At 36.2% G+C, this 18,956-nt stretch overlaps 1 long non-coding RNA gene across 1 annotated transcript; it reads right to left on the reverse strand.

Moving 5' to 3' along the window:
* Positions 1–1,071: 1,071 nt before the first annotated feature.
* LOC125963501 (uncharacterized) lies at positions 1,072–16,586 on the reverse strand. Its single transcript, XR_007475536.1, has 2 exons — positions 16,179–16,586; positions 1,072–1,806 (listed from the first exon to the last, which is right to left on the reverse strand). It is a non-coding gene; the product is annotated as an uncharacterized LOC125963501 (long non-coding RNA).
* Positions 16,587–18,956: the final 2,370 nt, after the last annotated feature.

The raw sequence follows: 18,956 nt of genomic DNA on the forward strand, positions 1-18,956 counted from the left end.
GTACGCGGGCCTCTCACCGTTGTGGCCTCTCCCATTGCAGAGCGCAGGCTCCGGACGTGCAGGCTCAGCGGCCATGGCCTACAGGCCCAGCCGCTCTGCAGCATGTGGGATCCTCCCGCACCGGGGCACGAACCCGCGTCCCCTGCATCAGCAGGCAGACTCCCAACCACTGCGCCACCAGAGAAGCCCAGGACCAAGTTTTGATTATCTTTGATTCCCAGTTATCTTTGAATGACAGCTAAGTTTCCTGGTATATAATATATTTTGTAGTTTATATATAATATTTTGCATAATAAGATCCTATATCCAGGTAGGATACAACCATTTAGCTTCAATTAGCACTCTCTTTTTTTCATATGACCTAACTGTATTGTGATCTGTCACTTCGTACTTGTCATCAGCAAATAGCACCACCTAGATACATTGAACTAAATATCTGCTCTGTCTTCAGCTCATTCTTAGAGACACTGCTCAGAATTCAATTTCTCTTTGAAGTTTCCCTGAGCAGTGGGGTCGGCAAATATTTATTGAGCATTATATGTCTCCTGCACTGTACTAAACACTGGGTAAAAAAAAAAAGTTGATAAATATGACAATGTATTTCCAGCATAATGGGGTAGACAAGCCCATTATAAACATACTTATGATCTAAACCAATACGTATTTGTAATATGTTGATGTAAGTTGAAGGAAAAAATGATAAATCCTTAGTGGTTCAAGTACAACTGACGGAGGTTGGAAAATATTCAGAATAAATATAATTGGCTTTGAAAGATGTTTTAGAGACAAGAGAGATGTATGGTTGTGAAACATTTCAAGATGTCCAAGTGATTGTTAATGGCAGAATATAAACAAGATTAAGTCTGAAGAGACTTCCTGAGATCTGGAGTTTTAAAGGTTCACTGAAAACAATATTGGAGGGATAGGGTAATGACAGGAAAGGAACAGAGAAAGAACAGAGTGCTCTGAGAAGTGAGTGGCCGATGAATAAGAGGAAACTTGAAGAATTTTGAATAAAAAAGCAAAGACAGATTTGTTAGAGGGAGATGTTGGAAAAAATATTTTTTAGGATGGGCAAATTTTTTTTTTTTTTTAACATCTTTATTGGGGTATAATTGCTTTACAATGGTGTGTTAGTTTCTGCTTTATAACAAAGTGAATCAGTCATACATAAACATATGTTCCCATATGTCTTCCCTCTTGGGTCTCCCTCCCTCCCACCCTCCCTATCCCACCCCTCCAGGCTGTCACAAAGCACCAAGCCAATATCCCTGTGCCATGCGGCTGCTTCCCACTAGCTATCTACCTTACTACGTTTGTTAGTGTGTATATGCCCATGACTCTCTCTCGCCCTGTCACAGCTCACCCTTCCCCCTCCCCATAACCTCAAGTCCGTTCTCTAGGAGGTCTGCGTCTTTATTCCTGCTTTACCCCTAGGTTCTTCATGACATTTTTTTTCTTAAATTCCATATATATGTGTTAGCATACGGTATTTGTCTTTTTCTTTCTCACTTACTTCACTCTGTATGACAGACTCTAGGTCTATCCACCTCATTACAAATAGCTCAATTTCATTTCTTTTTATGGCTGAGTAATATTCCATTGTATATATGTGCCACATCTTCTTTATCCATTCATCCGATGATGGGCACTTAGGTTGTTTCCATCTCCGGGCTATTGTAAATAGAGCTGCAATGAACATTTTGGTACATGACTCTTTTTGAATTTTGGTTTTCTCAGGGTATATGCCCAGTAGTGGGATTGCTGGGTCATATGGTAGTTCTATTTGTAGTTTTTTTAAGGAACCTCCATACTGTTCTCCATAGTGGCTGAACCAAATTTGAACATATTTATTGACTGAGAGAAAATTAAAAATTAGAAAAGTGTGTAGTAAATAATTTAATCGTATCCAAAGAGAAAAATGGCTTTTGCCCTAAGCTTCTGACAGTTACACTCTAAGCTCTTGAAATCTCCTGTCTTACAGGATTGTCTTTGTTGGCCTGGGGCATTGTTATAGTCTAACAATGTGATTTAGGATAGGGCTTTGAGTCACACATCATCACTTTGACCTCCAGAGGTATTATAGAGTGAGGTTGCCATATAGGTAGTTGACCCGGTAGCCCCAATAAAAATCTTTGAACATCAAAGCTCAGATAGACTTCCCTGGTTGACAATGTTCCATGTGTTTTGTCACACATAGATGTCAGGAAAGGAATACTCTTCCACAGACAGAGGACAATGGAAGCTGCGTGTTTGACACTTTCCTGGATTCTGCCATTTATGCTTCCTCCCTTGGCTGATTTTGATTGTATCCTTTCCTAGTAATAATTCATAACTTTGAATATAACAGCTCTCAGTAAGTTCTATGAGTCCTTCTAGTGAATTATGAAACCTGAGGGTGGTTTTGGGAACCCTCCATCCCTGAACTTACAGTTGTTGTCAGAAGTGAGGATAGTCTTATAGACTGTGTGTGCTCCTTCTATCTTTGTAAAAAAGATGTTGAAAGTTAATAAGAATGAGGATATAGCAGATCAAGGTGGTGAAAAGAATGCAATAAGGATAAGAATTACAGGGCTTATATTTGTCCAGATGAGGGACACCACATCTTGACACCTTGAGGGTAAGGGAACATGGTATGGGTGTAGATGTGTGTGGGTGCAGAAGTAAAGGAATGGAAAGCTCTGGTTGGTTCATACTAGAGGGACCCATTGTTCTTCATGAATGGAAGAGAATTTGTCTAATAAGTGGTTTTAAATAAAGGTTTAAATAAGTGTGACTTTTTCAAAAACCTGCAAAAGGAACTAAGAAGTGTTGTGGTCAGCCAGAAGAGCTCAGAAACAACCAAAAAACTGTAAATCAAGCAAATCTAGAAAATGTGAATATTTACCCACAACATAGCTTTATTCCTCCTTTTCCATTTCTGCATAGTCAGCTGTGAGCTTTATCAAGATCTTCTGCCAGAGCAGGAAATCATGGCAGCAGTGGGAAGGAAGAAGGCACTCTGTGAGCAGAGTGCTCTTTGAGAGACACTTCTTCAGAGGGGTAGAGAGGCATTTAGATAAGAAGCACTTGGGCCTTGTTTTCAGGTAGTTACAGTTACTATGCTGATACCACTGAAAGGGAAAAAACTAGATAATTGATTCTAACTAGTTACGGGCAATAATATGGCTACTACACAATGGACAGGGAAGAGGATGTCTGGACTTAGTGGATTTTCTGGACTTCATCCAAAATTAGAAGTAAAAAGAAAACTATAACAAGCCAAAATAAGAATAACCATCAATGACACAGCCTTCTTAGGAGTGCATGTTTAGGTCTGTCTGCCAAATAAATATGTCCAGCTAAAGTGCTGGATGAGGGCAAAGCAAACATTGAGTAGGAATTGGAGAAAGGAAGTTATGACTCCTAACTCCAGCCACATAACCAGTTGCAGGCAGGAGGACTATAGTAACTATACATATTTTTCTTCCTTGCCTTGATATTTAACTGTATGAAATATTTTCTTTTTCCATTCCCCACTATCTGATAACAGATATAAGTTATGTAAATAACATTCAGCTCTATAATTCAGCATTTAAGTTATAGTATATAAACTATTGTGACTAGGCAAAGAAAGAAAGAAGTTACCCCTTTTAGGAAGAATGTAAGCATGTGTGTGGTTGTACAAAGAACAAATACATCACATCAGGCAGGCATAGTGCTGTTATCCTCTTCATTCAGAAGTGAACTGCGTGTCAATGGGTCGCATATAAATACAGAGTTGAGATGGTGTAGACTATGCTGGGTTGTCTGTCATCAATTTATTCCCTTCTCAGGTCTCCTCTGCCTCACAGAAAATAGCACAGAGCTTAATTTTGCGAAGTTCCCTTCCACATATGGTTTCAGGCTAGAGTTTGACATTGCACAACATTCACGAGTGATTTACAAGGTGAAAGACAAAACTACTCCCCAAGGACAGTTGAATTGAAGTGGCTTCCTGGCAGGCTTTTGAGAAGACACAGCTGCCACAGACTGAGGTAGATGGTGAGAACTTAGCAAAGATTCTTAAAAATTGCAGTAACTTTATTTATTTATTTTTTTAAGAAGATGTTCGGGGTAGGAGTTTATTAATTAATTTATTTATTTTTGCTGTGTTGGGTCTTCGTTTCTGTGCTAGGGCTTTCTCTAGTTGTGGCAAGCGGGGGCCACTCTTCATCGCGGTGTGCGGGCCTCTCACTATCGTGGCCTCGCGTTGCGGAGCACAGGCTCTAGATGCGCAGGCTCAGTAGTTGTGGCTCACGGGCCTAGTTGCTCCGTGGCATATGTGATCTTCCCAGACCAGGGCTCGAACCCGTGTCCCCTGCATTAGCAGGCAGATTCTCAACCACTGTACCACCAGGGAAGCCCTGCAGTAACTTTATTTTGAGCTCTTGAGAACCACACTCTTCAGGACTTGAGGTGGAGATATTTATTAGAAGCTTTTATGTTCATCATTCCTCAGCTATTCCCAGTTGTGTGAGCTTGTAATTCCCATATTAAACTCTTTATTTCTGGAATACATGTCCTTGCTTTTATTTTCCTAACCAAATCCTGACAGAAACAGCAGATAATCTCATTATGTAGATGTGGAAATGTGCTAGAATCTTCTTTAGTGGGTTTTTGTATGAATTGAACCATGTGAAATTTGTCCCAGTGTTTAAGAAAATTAAGTTTATTTGAGATTACTTAAAAATATTTATGTTGGTCATTCACTTGTCTTAATATTGAATTCTCCTGTGATGGCACAGAATTATTAGCAAGCTGATTGCCTTTGAGTGTTAAAAAAAAAAGCAAATTTCAAGAGAAATCCAGAAAAAAATAGGTAGTGTTTATATAATATATATGCATATATGACATATATATTTAGCATATGAAATCCTTTCAAAGTGTAAAAATAATGACTTCTGGGAGAATGGATTCTTAAAAGCTGGAAAGCTTCTATGGTTGTTTTTAAAGTGGGTGAAATTTCTGTGCCTTAAAGATCAGCACTTCTTACTTATACATATGTCCTGCCTGAAATACAGGTGTGGCCGGCAATTCTCAGGGATGCTCAACCAGTACCTCTTTCTCTTCCAACTCCTCTGCAGCTCCCACAGGTTGAAGAAGCAAAGTGGGCACTTGCTCTGCAAACCTAGACTTAACTTGTTCCCCCTCCTCCCATGCATGCTGGAATGTTGTGATGCTAAGTGTTTTGTTAGATTTGGAGTGAGTAGTATAAAGACCTTCAAATTGTTAATATTAGCTGTGTGCTTCATCTCAATATTTACTTGAAAATCCTGCACTGAGGTGTGTCTGCTACTAGCCTAGTTATTAAGAAAGTAAGGCATTTTAAGAAATTGAATAGCAGGTTAACTTTTAAGTGGAAAAAAAATAGAATCTATAGCATGGATAAACTTTTTGATTGTCTATACCATTAGAAAAAAAAATACTGGAGCAGTCTTAACTGTCATCAATAGCAATGTGGTTAAACAGAATAAAGAAGATGCATGGTATAAAATCCTACTCAGAGGCCAACCATAACGAAAGGATTCATTTGAACCAATATGACAAAAGCATAAAAAAACACTGCTAAATTGAAGAAGTTTATTATGATTCATTAAGCACAATATCATACAATTTTAATAAAATCATACAGCACAATGATTTATGAATATGTATGTTTGTGTGTCTATGTATAGAAAAATAATGGACGTATACAGAGCATAATGTTAATAGTTGTATTCTCTGAAGCTATCGAATGAGTCATGTATTTGGGGAGGTGTTGTTGCATTACCTGTAATGTAGATGTTTTTGAAACAGAAAATATGTATATGATATAGTTGTGCAAATAAGTGTAGTTTCTGATTAAAAGAAAGAGACAACAGCATGAAATTATGTAAACTCTTAACAATCATCATCTCCAGCTACTGAGATTATGAATAATTTATCATTCCTCTTTGTATTCTCTGATTCTACACCCAACCAGGGGGAGGGGAGTTCCCACAAGTATTTTTTGACACCATCTGGGTGTCCTAAAATTTAATGCAATTTTGGTATTATTTACCTGGAGGTAGCATCAGATCCCACAGGTTAAGAACTCAGTCCTAGGGTTTCCCTGGTGGCGCAGTGGTTGAGAGTCCGCCTGCCGATGCAGGGGACGCGGGTTCATGCCCTGGTCCGGGAAGATCCCACATGCCGCGGAGCAGCTAGGCCCGTGAGCCATGGCTGCTGAGCCTGCGTGTCCGGAGCCTGTGCTCTGCAACGGGAGAGGCCACAACAGTGAGAGGCCCGCGTACCGAAAAAAAAAAAAAAAAAAAGAACTCAGTCCTAAAAGAATGCCCCCCACCCCCCTTCAGCCAGCCAGTTGCAAGTCCAGGTTATCACCTGTGCTTCTGACTAACTGGCTATAAATAGGGGTTTCCAATGACCCCCGCTAGAGCAATTCACAGAACTCAGAGAAATATTCTACTTACCAGATTACTGGTGTATTATAAAAGGATATAACTCAGATACAGCCAGATGGAAGAGACGCATAGACGAGACATGTGGGAAGGAGCTCAGAGTGTCCATGCCCTCTCCCAGTGTGCCACTCTCCCTGAATCTCCACATGTTCACCCACCCAGAAGTTCTCTGAACCCTCTCCTTTGGGGATTTTATGGGGCTTCATTACATAAGCACTATTGTTTAAATCATGGGCCATAGGTGACTGAAATCAATTTCTTCTGCCTCTCCGCACTCAGTAGGTGGATTGGAGGGCTGGGGAATGAAAGTTCCAAGGCTCTAGTCATGTGGTTGTCTCCTCTGGTGACTAGCCTCCATGCTTAGGTGACGTAGGGGCTTTCTAAACTAAATCTCATCAACAGAAGAAAAGACACCTTCATTGCTCTCCTCACAAGAAATTACAAGGGTTTTAGGAGCTCTGTGCCAGAAACAGGATGAAAACAAAATATATATTTCTTATTATAAATCACAATATAACATATCCTTTTAGAGATTACCTGGAAGTTTTCTTTGTCAGTGCATAACACACACAAACACACACCCACAAACACATCTCCTATTCTTTATCATTTATATATTTACCATTCACGTTTTGAGTTGAAAATATTTAATCACTAAATTTGACATGTCTATTTACTCTTTCAAATGATTAATTTTATGTTTTCTTTGTTCAGAAAGCAAAATTCTTATCTATTTCAAGGCTTGAATAGATCGGGTACCTTTCTGATACAAACCAATGTTCTTAAAAAAGTACTTTTATTTACTCTTAAGTGTACTTAAGAATTCTGGTTTCATCTCTGACATGTCAAGAGCTTGGAAGTGGTCATTCCAGTCAGTAACATTTTTCTTCCTTACAATAAGAAAAACCTGAACAAACTCAAAGGTAATGACTTCTATTGTACCCATCAAACCATTGAGAACACAGAGCAAACTGTCACCTTGAAATCTGGGGAGATAGGTACGTCCAGGGAGTCATGGCCGAGATCAGTTTACCTGGAACAGAAGCTGCCGGAGTCATAAGCTGGTAGAACACTTAAGTGATAATGACAAATTGCTGGAGGCTGAATGTGGACTGTCTTAATCTTGAGAAACTCCTAGGGGAGTGCGGTCTTAGGGGTCCCTAACACATTTTTGGGTTCTCCCAGTGAATAGTGAAAATACCCTATTGTTTCTGGCAGGAGAGGGTGGGGGAAGTAACTATTTTCAAGATATGATCTATTGTCTATAAGAACCACTTTATATATAAAGACACAGGTTAAAAGCAAAGGAATACAGAAAGATGAGCATGCTCACATTTTTTTTTAAGGCAATAAATAGTAAAACAAAAATGTTGTTGCAGGGATAAATTAGACAAAAGTCAAACAAGACAAAATAACTACATCCCAAGATTTTCTCCAGTCAGAACTTTCTTATAAGGACTTAATAGTTTTATTTAAAGCTGCAGAATATAAAATGATATGTTTAAACTACTATGTGATCATATCCTATATTTTCTTACACCATAATTACTTGGCTTTAATGGACTATTAATTCCTATAAATTTTCAGAAAATGTAATTACTTGTAGATCATAATGTAAATAAATATTCAAATTTACCAAGTCTCAAATAAATTAATGCTTTCCTATGCACTAAATATTTAAAATACATCTAAATAAACAATGTGATGGTAACATAATTGTGTCATAGCATGATAATAATATGAGGTATGGCTTGTAAAATAATTTATTGTACCCATGTACATGACAACCGGTAAGACATCCCACTTGTTCCTGTCTTCAGGCACATCGGATTTTCTTTTTTTTAATTTTTATTTATTTATTTATTTATTTTTGGCTGTGTTGGGTCTTCGTTTCTGTGCTTGGGCTTTCTCTAGTTGCGGCGAGCAGGGGCCACTCTTCATCGCAGTGCGCGGCCCTCTCACTGTCGCGGCCTCTGTTGTTGCGGAGCACAAGCTCCAGACGTGCAGGCTCAGTAGTTGTGGCTCACGGGGCTAGCTGTTCCGTGGCATGTAGGATCTTCCCAGACCAGGGCTCGAACCCGTGTCACCTGCATTGGCAGGCAGATTCTCAACCACTGCGCCACTAGGGAAGCCCCAGCACATCGGATTTTGATTATGACCCCTAAAGTCACAAAAAATAATTTTCTATCTCATAACGTGTAATTCATTTGTAAAATGTTAATATATTCTATTGGGTTTTGCCACTGTTGCTAAGTTTATTCAAAAGAGTTATCAAATTATAATTAAATGAACAGGGATCTGCGTGGCCTGTGTAAATATTGTAATTGGTTCATACATATGTAATGCCATTAATTAATGTGCAGTACCAGGTAATTTTGAAATAAGTATTGTTGTCTCTAATGGCCATTTTATACATAAAATATTTTATCTCCCAAGAATATATTCTGAAAAGAAATCCAAAGTTTATTTGAATAGAACTTTCCTTGAAAAGTAAATACTAGGAAAATACTAGAAATTATATTTCATAATGTGGATGAAAATTGCCAACGACTTTGATGCATCACTCTTAATAGAACTGTTCTCCTTTACCACCATAGTTGATGAGGAGGTGCTGCCAGACTTTCCACTCCTGTGAAATGGCTACAACCGTACCCCATTAGAAATACCCATGGGAAAAAAAAAAAAAGAAATGCCCACGGAATGTGGCAAATTGTACCAACTCTCTGTCAATTACATTTCTTTACGTCAATTTAAAAAATTTCTCTTCATGAAGAGAGTTGATTGGTCTTCATTTAGAAACACATAATACACATTTTTCAACTTAGAAATAGACTACATAAAATAAGACCTCACATTAACTATAAACTTGTAATTCACATTTACCCCTTCTCCTTTTTTCATCTTGATTTTTATCCAGTTTACTGCTAAAATGTTACATATCATCATTTACCTTTTCATTTCTATATGTTCTAAAAGTTCTTTATGAGCAAATTAACTTTCAATTTAAAAAGATTTAAGAATAGGATGTTTTATTAATTGACATCTATTGTCTGTTCTCTTGGTACAGATGTTAAGAGAGCAAAGTGACAGATGGATGCGTATTTTCTTCTTTCGTGGAATCACTAAAGATTTTATCATAAAAGGTAACCCCTTCATACACTGTTAAAGCCATTTGACTTTCAGCAAGCCTGCTCATTCATGACTCTTCATCTGTTTTCATCCAGTATTTCAATTAGCCCAACAGAATAATAATTCATTGATTTAAAAAATAATGAATTGTGTCCTCATTAAATTGTTTGACTAAGAGTATAAAGTGAAAAGGGGGTGAACAAATAAATATGTTAAATTCAATCATTAAATAGATGAGGTAACAGAAACTTTGGGGATTGAAGATTAATTTTCCTTTAGGATCATATCTTGGCAATTTAGAATAAGCAAATCTAACCAGGAAACTTCTGACATTAATATAGTACCTATAAATTATTCATTCATTTGCAGATTTCATTTATGTCAAATCTTGTTAGAACAGTTAATTTTACATGAAAGTTTTTCTCAGAGGAAGTTCTTAACAGTTGGACATTAGCATTTTTGAATGAGTCAGCATTTTTCATGTAACAAGATTCCTGTCTTGTTATATTTGCATAATTTAATCATTGCACAGTATAGCATAGATCTAAGAATGTCATTTTTCTTGGATTAAATATTAAAATTATGTGCATAGTAGGGTGGTCACTTATAAGAGAATAAAGAACAGGACATTAGTAAGCATATATAATCAATTTGTTTTATTAGAAAATTAACAGGACTGAAATATGGCCTTAATTAAGCCACTGGTTTGTAATCAAAATGTTAAATCAGTCATAGGAAGTGAGAATTCTATCATCTAAACATACAGGTGAATAGCATATATTATTTAAAATACTTTGTTGACTATAGTGACATTTTATAGTTAGTATTGTAAATTAGTATAATAATTTACCTTGCAAGATTACTCTTCCATTAAATTTAGATCTATGTCCTCTGGTAATACAAATGTTTGTCTTAGTTCAAGAATCTTTTATATTTAGCACCTAATAAAAATCTAAAGATTTCCTTTGGTTTCTTAAAAAAAAAAAAAAGATAATGAGGGTTAATGCTCAAAGAGTTTTAGCAAATGGTACTGTGAGTCTGTCTTCCACCTCTTCTTTTACTAGCTCCAAACGTTATCCTCTTCTCAGATGCTTGTTTGATATTAGATTGGAATTCAGTCCTGATAAAGACAGCCTTAACATTTCCCACAGCTTGACTGAACTTTAGACAGGCTTCTTCTTGCCTCTAGACCCCGACCTTCCTCTTGCCAGGGCTTTACAAAATTCAGATGGCTAACCACAGAGGCCCCTCCCCTCCCTTTTCTTATTTACTTAGAAAACTTGTAAATTCTCTCTCTCTCTCTCTCTAAATATATATATATATATAATATATTATATTATATATATTTAAATATATAACTAAATCATTTTAAAAAACTTCTTGTTGTTTTACAACCCAGGACCTGGGACTTTCTCAAGGACCTGAGAACCATCCCTTTGAAATGTAATCATCAAAGAAGAAAGTGTCCGTATCTCCTATTCTCAGTAGAAAGGTAAGAACCTGTTTTAGGTGGGCACCTCCCTCAAACTTGTAAAACTACATCCTGTCATGAAGAGATGGGAAAGTTTACTTTTCCTTTGGGTAAAGCCAATGAGAAAACAGATGGCTTAGTATCTCCACCCCAGCTCTTATAAACTCCCCTACCTTTTGTTTAGGGAAGTTGAGTTCATCCTGTGTTCGTTTCTCGTCCTTATTTCAGTAGCCTTGAATAAGGTCTTCCTGATAATATCTGGTATGATTTTTGCTTTGACCAACACAAATAGCTGTCTTTGTTCCCCTTGGAACCACACATGACAAGACTTGCAGATTGGATGTGCTAAATCACTCTTGTACCTCAGTGTTGGAAAGCACAGTGATTAGAGAAGAATGAATTTTACTGCAAGAGACTTCAGCCAGACTGGAGACCTTTTTACTCTACACAGTCGGCTCACGGTGGGGAGCGACTGATTTCCTTTCTCCACTTGCGGGACTGAAGATACTAGAGTGATCCATAATAAAGACCCGAGACTTAATGTATAAATAAATACATGAATAATTAAACAAACATACAAATAAATAACTGCCCTCTCACAGGGCCTTGCAGCACAATAAAGGGATATCAGATGGACATAAACAAGCCACAAAAATCCATAAAGTAGAGCTACAGTACAGAAGCAGATGGTAACATGATTTCTCCGGAAAACAATTTAATGAGTAAATTGGTGCTACCTTTAAGTAGTACTTAATAGTAGTAATGTTTAGTACATTAAATACTGTACTACAGTTAATGATCTGAAGTAGTAGACTAGAATATCAAATGGGAGAATTTTGCTGAAATAAGAAAAAAATTGAAAGAGAAAGAATATATGTGAGAAAATCTTAGCAACTTATTTGAAAAATACAAGAGAACTAACATGGAAATGAAAAATTTTTTAAAATGAAATGTAATATATGAGAAAAGGAATTTAGTTAATAGAAAAATATTGTTTTCATCTGGAGAAAGATTCATGTCTAAGCTTGAAAGTTTCATGGAGTTCCTGGAAAAATAGCAATTCTAAGGTAAAAAGAAAACATCATGTTTCCAAAATTGAAATAGGTAAATAAGAAGGAAGAAGATATTAAAGTGTCACCACCAGACATTCTGAAACACTTGAAGCAGAAGACATTAGAATATTATCTACACTCTATTAAGAGAAATTTGATGAGTAGAACTCAACAATCCTACACCCAACCAAGACATCTTTTCATTGTTAGTGTGCAAGATAGATATTTCTGAATATGCAAGAATTTAGAGTACACCACAAGTTTTCCAAGACAGAATGCTCATCAAACAATGACTCCAAACAAGAACAGAAAGGAATTGAAATATAAATCCATCAAAGTGAGAAAAATTTAGAAGAATTGTGTTGAATTATATTGGGTTGGCCGAAAAGTTCTTTTAGATTTTTTGGTAAGCTCTTACAGAAAAACCCGAATGAACTTTTCAGGCAACCCAAATAAAATTTTCACATTACTGGAAGAAATGTGAAGTGTTACATCCTCCTTGAAAGCAGCCTTGTGACAGAAGAAGTGATGGGATACTATATACAACTCTACACACATGAATTTGGCAACTTAGATAAAATTAACTATTTTCTTTTAAATAGGAAAATATCACAACCCATCCAATATGAAAAGATGATTTAAGTAAATTGATTCTAAAAGACTTTACTTTTTTAGAGTGGTTTTAGGTTTACAACAAAATTGAGAGGAAGTTACAAAGATTTCCAATATACCTCCTGCCCCCACACATGCATAGCCTCCTCCATTATCAACATCACTTATCAGAGTGGTACATTTTTTAACAAGGATGAACCTACACTGACACATCATAATCACCCAAAGTCTATAGTTTACCTAACAATTCACTCTTGGTGTTGTACATTTTATAGATTTGGACAAATGAATAATAACATATACATCATTAGACTACCAGAGAGAGTATTTTGAATTCCCTAAAAATCAGTTGTGTTCTGCCTGTTCATCTCTCTCCCACTACAACCCTGGCAACAACTGATCTTTTATTGTGTCCATAGTTTTGTCTTTTGATCATGTCAAAACAGTTGGAATCATACAATATATAGTCTTTTCACACTGGTGTCTATCACTTAGTAATATGCATCTGAGGTTCTACCATGTCTTTTCATGGCTTGATAGCTCATTTCTTTTTAGCACTGAAAAATATGCCATTTTCTGGACATACCATAGTTTCTCCATTCACCTACTGAAGGACATCTTGGTGTTTTCAGTTTTGGCAATTTTGAATAAGGCTGCTGTAAATATCTTTGTGCAGGTTTTTGTGTGGACATATGTTTCCAGCTCCTTTGGGTAAATACCAAGAAGGGTGATTGCTGGACAGTATGGTAAAAGTATGTTTAGTTTTGTAAGAAACTGCCAAATGGTCTTCCAAAGTTGCTATGTTGTTCAGCACTCCTACCAGCAATGAATGAGAGTTTTTGTTGCTTCACATTCTTAACAGCATTTGGTGTTTTCAGTGCTTTGGATTTCAGCCATTCTAATAGATCTGTAGTGGTATCCAATAAGTGTGTAGTGGTAGTTGGTTTAATTTTTATTTCCCTGATACATATAATGTGGAGCATCTTTGCATATGCTTATTTGCCTTCTATATATCTTCTTTGGTGAGGTGTTTGTGAAGGTCTTTGGCCCAATTTTCATCTAGGCATTTGTTTTCTTATTCTTCAGTTTTAAGAGTTTTTTTGGTATATTTTGGGTAAGAGTCCTTTATCAGATGTGTCTTTTTCAAATATTTTCTTCCAGTCTATGGCTTATCTTCTCCTTCTTTTGACATTACCTTTCACATAGCAGAGGTTTTTAATTTTGATTAATTCTAGATTATCAATTATTTCTTTCATGGATCATACCATTGATGTTGTATCTAAAAAGGCATCACCATATCCAAGGTCATATAGTTTTTCTCCTGTGCTATCTTCTAGGATTTTTATAGTTTTGCATTTTACATTTAGAGCTTTGATCCATTTTGAGTTACTTTTGAGGAAGCGTGTGTCTACATTCATTTTTTTGCATGTGGATGTCTAGTTGTTCTAGCACCATTTGTTGAAAGGACTATCTTTGCTCTATTGTATTGCCTTTGATCCTTTGTCAAAGATTAGTTGACTGGTATTTATAGGGGGGTATTTATGGGTTCTTTATTCTATTACACTGATCTATTTATCTATTCTTTTGCCAATACTACACTGTTTAGATTACTGTAGCTTTGTAGTGAGCCTAGAAATTGGGCAAAGTCAGACCTCCAGCTTTGTTCTTCTCTTTTAATATTGTATTGGCTATTCTGTGTCTTTTGTCCCACCATATAAGCATTAGAATCACTTTCCTGATACCCGTAGAGTAATTACTGGGATTTTGATTAGGATTGCATATAATTTACAGATTTGGGAAGAACTGACATCTTAACAATATTGAATCTTCCTATCCATGAATATAGAATATCACTATATTTATTAATTCTTTAATTTCATTCATCAGAGTTTTATAGTTTTCTTCATAAAGATTTTGTGTATACTTTGTTAGATTTATGCATAAGTATTTCTTTTTTGGAGTGCTAAAGTAAATGATTTTGTGTTTTTAATTTCAAATACCTCATTCATTTTTGGTTTTGTGTTTTTAATTTCAAATACCTCATTATAGAAAAGCAATTGACTTTTGTATATTAATTTTTTATTCTGAAACCTTGCTTTAATCTCTTATTGGTTCCAGGATTATTTTTGTTTCTCATATTTTCTGCATATATGATCACGTTATCTGTAAAAGAAGACAGTTTTATCTCTTCCTTTCCAATCTGTGTATCTTTTATTGTTTTTCTTGTCATATAGCATTAGCTAGGAATTTCAGCATGATATTGACAAGATGAGAAGTTGGCCTGGCTGAAACCTTGAATTTCACCTTGTAAGGTCCTCAGCACAGACTCCAGCTCAGTCAACTCAAACTGCTGATCAACAGAATAATAAATAATGAATACATAATGGAATAATAATTAGGTATGGTTTTAAGTTGATTAGTTTGTGGTAATTTGTTATGCAGCAAAGAAAACTAATACACTGATAATAAATCAGCTTTTACTTACAGAAATGGCAGTTTCATATGGTTAATCAAATAGATTTGCCTGTTAATCCCAATATTGACCAAGGCAATAAAATACTTCATGTATTATCCCAGGATATTCCTTATGAATATCCTCAATTCATTAAACTGAATTATGCTGTTGCTCTTTTGACCCTTAACTACTAATTTAAAATTATATCCAAAATGTCATGATAGACTTTTTAACAATTTCTTAATGTCAGGTGGCTATAGTATTGCAGAATATATATATATAATATATATTTTACATCTTTATTGGAGTATAATTGCTTTACAATGGTGTGTTAGTTTCTGCTTTATAACAAAGTGAATCAGTTATACATATACATATGTTCCCATTTCTACTCCCTCTTGCGTCTCCCTCCCTCCCACTCTCCCTATCCCACCAATCCAGGTGGTCAAAAAGCACTGAGCTGATCTCCCTGTGCTATGCGGCTGCTTCCCACTAGCTACGTATTTTATGTTTGGTAGTGTATATATGTCCATGCCAATCTCTCACTTTGTCACAGCTTACCCTTCCCCCTCCCCATATCCTCAAGTCCATTCTCTAGTAGGTCTGTGTCTTTATTCCCATCTTACCCCTAGGTTCTTCATGACATTTTTTTTCCTTAGATTCCATATATATGTGTTAGCATACGGTATTTGTCTTTCTCTTTCTGACTTACTTCACTCTGTATGACAGACTCTAGGTCCATCCACCTCACTACAAATAACTCAATTTCGTTTCTTTTTATGGCTGAGTAATATTCCACTGTATATATGTGCCACATCTTCTTTATCCATTCATCCAATGATGGACACTTAGGTTCTTTCCATCTCTGGGTTATTGTAAATAGAGCTGCAATGAACATTTTGGTACATGACTGTTTTTGAATTATGGTTTTCTCAGGGTATATGCCCAGTAGTGGGATTGCTGGGTCATATGGTAGTTCTATTTGTAGTTTTTTAAGGAACCTCCATACTGTTCTCCATAGTGGCTGTACCAATTCACATTCCCACCAGCAGTGCTGAAGTGTTCCCTTTTCTCCACACCCTCTCCAGCATTTATTGTTTCTAGGTTTTTTGATGATGGCCATTCTGACCAGTGTGAGATGATATCTCATTGTAGTTTTGATTTGCATTTCTCTAATGATTAATGATGTTGAGCATTTTCTCATGTGTTTGTTGGCAATCTGTATATCTTCTTTGGAGAAATGTCTGTTTAGGTCTTCTGCCCATTTTCGGATTGGGTTGTTTGTTTTTTTGTTATTGAGCTGCATGAGCTGGTTGTAAATTTTGGAGATTAATCCTTTGTCAGTTGCTTCATTTGCAAATATTTTCTCCCGTTCTGAGGGTCCTCTTTTGGTCTTGTTTATGGTTTCCTTTGCTATGCAAAAGCTTTTAACTTTCATTAGGTCCCATTTTTTTTATTTTTGTTTTTATTTCCACTTCTCTAGGAGGTGGGTGAAAAAGGATCTTGCTGTGATTTATGTCATAGAGTGTCCTGCCTATGTTTTCTTCTAAGAGTTTGATAGTTTCTGGCCTTATATTTAGGTCTTTAATCCATTTTGAGCTTATTTTTGTGTATGGTGTTAAGGAATGTTTTTAATCTCATACTTTTACATGTACCTGTCCAGTTTTCCCAGCACCACTTATAGAAGACTCTGTCCTTTCTCCACTGTACATTCCTGCCTCCTTTATCAAAGATACGGTGACCATATGTGCGTGGGTTTATCTCTGGGCTTTCTATCCTGTTCCACTGATCTATATTTCTGTTTTTGTGCCAGAACCATACTATCTTGATTACTGTAGCTCTGTAGTATAGTCGGAAGTCAGGGAGCCTGATTCCTCCAACTCCGTTTTTAGTTCTCAAAATTGCTTTGGCTATTCGGGGTCTTTTGTGTTTCCATACAAATTGTGAAATTTTTTGTTCTAGTTCTGTGAAAAATGCCAGTGGTAGTTTGATAGGGATTGCATTGAATCTGTAGATTGCTTTGGGTAGTAGAGTCATTTTCACAATGTTGATTCTTCCAATCCAAGAACATGGTATATCTCTCCATCTACTTGTGTCATCTTTAATTTCTTTCATCAGTGTCTTATAATTTTCTGCATACAGGTCTTTTGTCTCCTTAGGTAGGTTTATTCCTAGATATTTTATTCTTTTTGTTGCAATAGTAAATGGGACTGTTTTCTTGATTTCACTTTCATATTTTTCATCATTAGTGTATAGGAATGCCAGAGATTTCTGTGCATTAATTTTGTATCCTGCTACTTTACCAAATTCATTGATTAGCTCTAGCAGTTTTCTGGTAGCATCTTTAGGATTCTCTATGTATAGTATCATGTCATCTGCAAACAGTGACAGCTTTACTCCTTCTTATCTGATTTGGATTCCTTTTAGTTCCTTTTCTTCTCTGATTGCTGTGGCTAAAACTTCCAAAACTATGTTGAATAAGAGTGGTGAGAGTGGGCAGCCTTGTCTTGTTCCTGATCTTGTCTTGTTCCTGAAAGCATCTGGAAATGATTTCAGTTTTTCACCATTGAGGACTATGTTGGATGTGGGTTTGTCATATATGGCCTTTATTTTGTTGAGGAAAGTTCTCTCTATGCCTACTTTCTGCAGGGTTTTTATCATAAATGGGTGTTGAATTTTGTTGAAAGCTTTCTCTGCATCTATTGAGATGATCATATGGTTTTTCTCCTTTAATTTGTTAATATGGTGTATCACGTTGATTGATTTGCATATATTGAAGAATCCTTGCATTCCTGGAATAAACCCCACTTGATCATTGTGTATGATCCTTTTAATGTGCTGTTGAATTCTGTTTGCTAGTATTTTGTTGAGGATTTTTGCATCTATGTTCATCAGAGATATTGGCCTGTAGTTTTCTTTCTTTGTGACATCCTTGTCTGGTTTTGGTATCAGGGTGATGGTGGCCTCGTAGAATGAGTTTGGGAGTGTTCCTCCCTCTGCTATATTTTGGAAGAGTTTGAGAAGGATAGGTGTTAGCTCTTCTCTAAATGTTTGATAGAATTCGCCTGTGAAGCCATCTGGTCCTGGGCTTTTGTTTGTTGGAAGATTTTTAATCACAGTTTCAATTTCAGTGCTTGTGATTGGTCTGTTCATATTTTCTATTTCTTCCTGATTCAGTCTTGGCAGGTTGTGCAATTCTAAGAATTTGTCCATTTGTTGCAGGTTGTCCATTTTATTGGCATAGAGTTGCTTGTAGTAATCTCTCATGATCTTTTGTATTTCTGCAGTCAGTTGTTACTTCTCCTTTTTCATTTCTAATTCTATTGATTTGAGTCTTCTTTTTTTTCTTGATGAGTCTGGCTAATGGTTTATCAATTTTGTTTATCTTCTCAAAGAACCACCTTTTAGTTTTATTGATCTTTTCTATCATTTCCTTCATTTCTTTATCATTTTTTTCTGATATGATCTTTATGATTTCTTTCCTTCTCCTAACTTTGGGGTTTTTTTGTTCTTCTTTCTCTAATTGCTTTAGGTGCAAAGTTAGATTGTTTATTCAAGATGTTTCCTGTTTCTTAAGGTAGGATTGTATTGCTATAAACTTCCCTCTTAGAACTGCTTTTGTTGCATCCCATAAGTTTTGGGTCATTGTGTCTCCATTATCATTTGTTTCTAGGTATTTTTTGATATCCTCTTTGATTTCTTCAGTGATCACTTCGTTATTAAGTAGTGTATTGTTTAGCCTCCATGTGTTTGTATTTTTTACAGATCTTTTCCTGTAA

The sequence above is a fragment of the Orcinus orca genome, chromosome 2 (assembly GCF_937001465.1).
Source record: "Orcinus orca chromosome 2, mOrcOrc1.1, whole genome shotgun sequence".
In the NCBI taxonomy this organism is placed as follows: Eukaryota; Metazoa; Chordata; class Mammalia; order Artiodactyla; family Delphinidae; genus Orcinus; species Orcinus orca.